Here is a 6,000-nt window from a genome sequence, read left to right on the forward strand (position 1 = left end):
AAAGTGTAACTTTCTTAAGAGCTGATATTTCTCATTTTTTTTCTTTGTAACCCTCACGTCTTGAACAGAGCATATGCCTAAGGGTTTTTCTTCAGTGGATGAATGGATAAATAATTGAATGAACAAAGAATATCAGCCTCAAAGAAGCAAAGGAAGTTTTCTTATTTATTTAATTACTTCTTTACTCAGTAATAATTTATTGTGTACCTGCTATGTACTAGACTCTGTAAAGTCATATAAAACAAAATCTTTGACCTCAACTATACGTGTATATTTTTGCAGCTCAGCCAGAAATATAGCTAGTGGGTCAGAGACAGACTGAAGTGTGATGAGTGCTAGAATGATAACATACACAGACTGCTATAGATAAAAAGAGAGGAGAACCTAAATACAATTCAGCCATTCAAGGAAAACTTGCCAGAAAAAAAGGAATTATGTAAAGAAAGCATATAGCTACGCAGAGACCGAGTTAAGACTCAACTCTACAAAAATAAAGCCGATATTCTTTCCCCTTGAGATCACTTTGCTCATGAAATGAAAGATTGGAAGTCTGTTCAATTAACTCTTTTCTTCTTGGTGAAGATAAAAGTTGTGTGTTTAAGTGTATGTGGGTTGGTAGGAAAGGTCAGTTGCAGAGAGTAGCAAGTGAGAAACAGTAGGTTAACAGACTCATGAACTATCATGTCTCATCACTCTGTGCTTTATATCTTAAAATCACCTATTTCTATCCATGTCCACCCATAGACCTAGGTTCTGTCCTTTATTGGGGCACAAAATCCAGTCTTTTCCAACTATCAAAACTGAGCTTTTATTCTGGCCTTATTTTGGTGAGTGTTCACTGAACATATCTCAGAATAATAGCTATCTCAGCTTTAGCCAACCTAAATGAGAGCAGTTATGGCAGCCTGGAATCAGAGCATTCTGGCTGATGTTAACCAGACAAAGACACTTCCTAGAGTTAATTTGACAAGTATAGATCCTGAAGATCCTCTTTGAACAAAGTCCTTCTTTGTTCTTTGTTGTCAATTAGTGTGCCAGGTAGTGAATTTAATTCCTGCTTAGTCTTTTACTATTGAAGTGTCTTTAGAAAAAAGTAATTTATGTCTTTGAGTCTCTTTATTTATATATAAAGAGAGATAATACCTGCATTGTAGAGTTATTTTGAACATGAAGGGTAACATTTTAGACACTTAGGGTCACTTAAGAAAACTGAGAAGAAAGTTAAATGCTCTTAATATATATGTTTTTAATTTTAAGGTATTTACATTAACTATGGGCTTTTCTATAAATTATCCACTTTAATCCTTGCAATGACTCTCTGAGTTAGACATTATCACTGAAGAAGCTGAGATTCTGATAAAAGGATTTGTACTAATTCAAAGGGTTCTTAAATGACAGAGGTGGGATTCAAACTTAGATCTTTTGACTTCAAATTTTGTTTTTTTAACAACCAATCCCAAATGCTTTTTCTGAAAACTAAGTCACAAAAACACAGTAAAATAAATCTTTATTCATAGAATTTCAAGTGTTAGTGAAAAGATTGTAATAGAGATACTACATAACCAGCAGCCTACTCCAGCCTTGAGTTTTTTCATACCTGGAGAAAAATGTCTCAGACTTCAGCATTCTGTCGCCACTGAATGAGTCATGAGTATTTTGGAAATATTTCAACACTTAAGGTATAGAATTCATATGTGATACTAGGATTCGTAACACATGTATACCAATAAAAATATCAGACTTTATAATCCTTCAAACTTTGTCCATTTACTGATTTCTATACATGAATTCAATAAAATGATGAATAAAGTAAAAGTTACGTTCCTGGTCACAAAGAAATATCTGTACTTCTCTTGAAAATGATCCATTTGAAAACTTCCCTTTTTAACCCAAGGTATAATTTCAATGAACAGAACAATATTGTTCCATAAAGAAACAAACAAATGCAAAAAAAGTATATGACCTGTGTCCAGGGTCAAGTTCTCACATTTCTGGTCTAATGCAATGAACTAGGAAAAGAGCTGTATTTTGCTTTATGTATAAGAGCTCCTTAGCATAATGTCCAGCACACATGCAATAAGTGCTCAAGGAAAAAGTCTCGGTTCCCATTTTGTTTCTGCCTTTCAGTAATTAAAGCTCTAATTTGTTCCAGAAAGTTTGTTGGAATATGCAGGTCAATTGGGTTTTTAAAAAAAATTATCTAAACTAGCTTGCTGATAATTTTGTAAATGTTTTCATCAGCATACTGTGTTGATATTGCCGTGTATTTTATTCTGTTATCTTCCTGAAATGAAACCTATTCACGCAGAACCAAATGTTCTCAGATAATACTTACTTTGCTCAATACATCTTTGAAATAACAAGACTTTCTGTGAGTTTTTAAATAATTTTATTTGGAAACAATCTCAAGCTTTCAGAAAAAGAAGTACAGTATGGAGAACTGTTTTTTCCTGAGCCATTTAAGTTTCTGGTCTCGTGTTTCCTGAATACATTAGTATATATTTCCTATAAAATATATTTTCTCAATCAGATTACAATCATCAAAATCAGAAAATTAACATTGCTAAATTATGACTATTGTCTTAGTCAGATCAGGCTTCCATAACAAAATACCACAGACTGGTTGGCTTAAACAACAGAAATTTATTTCTCAGAGTTCTGCGAAGTCCAAGATCACGGTGCTGGGTTCCAGGTGAATGATCTCTTCCTGGCTTGCTGACATTTGCCTTCTTTTTATGTCCTTACATGGCCTTTCCTAGATATGTGTCCATAGAGAGTATGCTCTTCCTCTTATAAGGAAACCAGTCCTATCAGATTAGGCCCCACCTTTATGACCTCACTTAATCTTATTTACCTCCTATAAGCTCTATCTCCATATATAGTCACATTGAGGAGTAGGGCTTCAACATATGAATTGAGGTGGAGGGGACAATTCCATCGATAGCAACTATCAAATCCTGAGTCCCCATTCAAATTCCACTAAATTCCCAATGACCTTCTTTATAGCAAAAAGATTCAGTTCAGAATCACATATTTAGTTGTCATTTCTCTCTAGTCCTTCAGTCTGTTACAGTTCCTCAGTCTTCCTTTGACTTTCAAGACCTTGACAGTTTTGAAGATTATGAGCCAGTTAATTTGTAGAACTTCTCCAAATTTGGTTTGCCTTATATTTCATAACGATTAGATTCAGATTACACAACTTTAACAGCAATATGGCAAAAGTGAACCTATGTGCTTTTCATTGCATCCTACAAGATGAAAATTGTTTTTGAACTTGTTGCATGATTGATGATTGCTCACTTTGATCATGGATAAAGGTTGTGCCTGTTTTTCCTTTTAAAGTTTCTCGTTCTTATTTTTGTAATTAATATTGTGAGAAAGCAAAGTGAAATGTCCACATGTAAATGCCCCATTTCTCCTCAACGGTTTAAATTTTTCATTTACTAATTTATGTCAATAGAGACTCATGATTTCTTATTTTATCCAAATGTTTATAATACATGATAATCATTAATTATTTTAATGATAAAAATTGCCCCAGATTTTGCCAGTGGGAAACTATTCAGGTCGGGTACTATGCCCTTCTGACATGTGCTTATCTTATACTTTCCAGCTCTGGGATCAACCATTTCTCCAAGCCCTGGTTCTTTTTAGTGATATTTAGTTTCTGAGATCTGAAAGCTAAATATGCTCATTGTTATTGGGAAGGTGCCTCCGTAAGGCCCTCTTGGTGTTTGGAGATAGGAAATATAAGTGTGTGTGAATGTATGCATTTGTAGCTATAATTATTTCAATATATTTCTATACACAATGGGTTCTGCTTTCACACTTTTTTGATAATGTGAATTTGTTCAATACAATTGACATAATAAGGAACAATCTGAGCATAGCACAAATTTTGTGTTTGCTGAAGCATGATTTCATTGGCAAAACACAGTATGAACACAGAAAGTTGCATGAAGTTGAACCAAGCCTTGTACACAAAACACACATATGCACACATTTCCACCATCTACCATCTACTTCAGTTCACATCAAGTGCTATGAGCCACACCCATCTCATGTGTTATTATAACTTTCTGTCTGATTACAAATAACTTTCCTTCTACCACACTTAACAACAATGCAGAAGCTGCAATCCTTCCGATGCCTGCTTCCACGAGCAAACTTCTGGTCCTTTCCAAAGTAAAGTGCCAAAATGACCATAGTATTTATGTATTTCCTACTCATTGAACATGTATAAACTGTTCTATCATTTTTATTATTTTCTGACCTTTCTTTTTAACTGATGGAATATTTGCTCCAACTTCATTTTTCCATAAGCTCTGTGGTTTCATTGTGATTTTGCATATCATAGCTTTTTAGGAATGTGTATGTCATGTTATAGCAGAACTGACACTATACAAAAGTACAAGTTCACACAGACATTTCTAATTCTAATCCAACACTCCAGAATTCACTCTAATTTTCTCGTTTTCTGTATTTGAAGCCTCCTCCAACAGTGATAAACCTGACTCCTAGTATCCTTCATGTATGTACTTGATTGATCAAGTCTCTGTATGTAACCAATATCTCCCAATACTATCTCTGCCTCATGCTCCATGCAGAAGGCCTTCTCACCACCCACACTTCTGCATGGAGGCCACCACACCCCTGCACTAGGCTATGACAACCCACAGCAGACCACTTTTCCATGTGGTCACTTTCGTCACTCTGCTTGGCTTTTCCATGTGGTCGCTTCCGTCACTCTACTTGGCTTTTACTCTCCTCAGCAAGCAGTTCTCTTCCATGGTCACCTCCTTTCCATAGTTCAGGGTCCAATAACATGTCCTGATCTGAACCATCATATCACCCTCACTACCAGGTATGGATAGGATGTTTGCCTTGTTCTGCCCCGCCTATGGCTGTAGAACTGAATTGTTCATTAAAAGAAAAAAAAAAAAAATTGAAAGGAGATGGAAAAGAGGAAGAGCTGCAATTTTTATCCGAAAAATAAAAATAAAAAGTGACCTAGGATCCTGGGATAACTATCTTTTGGACTTGCATTATGGAATTAGCTCTCTTCTATTTTGGAAAAGCCTTTTAATCTTACGGAAGGAGCCAGGGACTACATCTATATTGAGCCAGGACAAATTACTAGCTATCCTTCTTCCAAATTTCTAGTGTAATATACCCAAAATGGAGCATAAAGTGATTAAAAAACATAACTTTATAAGCTGCTGCTTCAATATGTGGTGAATGTTTAGTGTGCTATGCATTAAGGAAAATTCATTTTACCTTTGACTTCAAACATAAAATGATTTTTTAGTCCAAAATGAGTTTTATGTGTTTGTGATGATGACATGTGAAACACACTCCTCTTACAGAGAAAAATGTTGTCCAAGAGGAAGGGCAGGGAGCCAGGGACCAATTCACACAAGCAGCAAGCTACATTATGGTACTATCATCTCCAACCTTCACAAACAATACAGGTAGCCAGCATTTAGTTTATAGGAGAGAAAGACAAAACCTATATAAACAAATTGATGAAAACCTTTCCATTTATTCTTTGAATGAAGCATAGGCAAAGTGCAAAGTAACTTAAGCAAAATATATGTATGTGTAAGATGAGACAACTAGGATCCACAGAAGGATCTCTAGGATCTGATCTAAGAAGAATCTAGTTTAGTTAAAAACTATTTTCTTAGAAGCACTTTTTAATGATTACCACCACTTCATTGAGCCAGAAATGAGAATGTGTATCAGATCTCACACTACATCTTTTTGAGTTTATTAGCCATAAATACACCTGTAAATTATAAATATTTTATATTACGATTTGTAGATTCAGTTATTCCGAACAAGTCCTTTTTATATCCTCAAAATGCCCTGCGTAAAAGACCCCTTTAAAATATCATATCACACATAATTAGCTAAATATTCATGTCTCTGAAATGAGCAAAAATAGGCCTTCTCACCATTTCCTTAACCAAGTTCTCTTTACTGACATCCACTTTACTC

Source organism: Rhinolophus sinicus, chromosome 2 (assembly GCF_057876585.1).
Source record: "Rhinolophus sinicus isolate RSI-liver-muscle chromosome 2, RSI-T2T, whole genome shotgun sequence".
Taxonomy (NCBI): domain Eukaryota; kingdom Metazoa; phylum Chordata; class Mammalia; order Chiroptera; family Rhinolophidae; genus Rhinolophus; species Rhinolophus sinicus.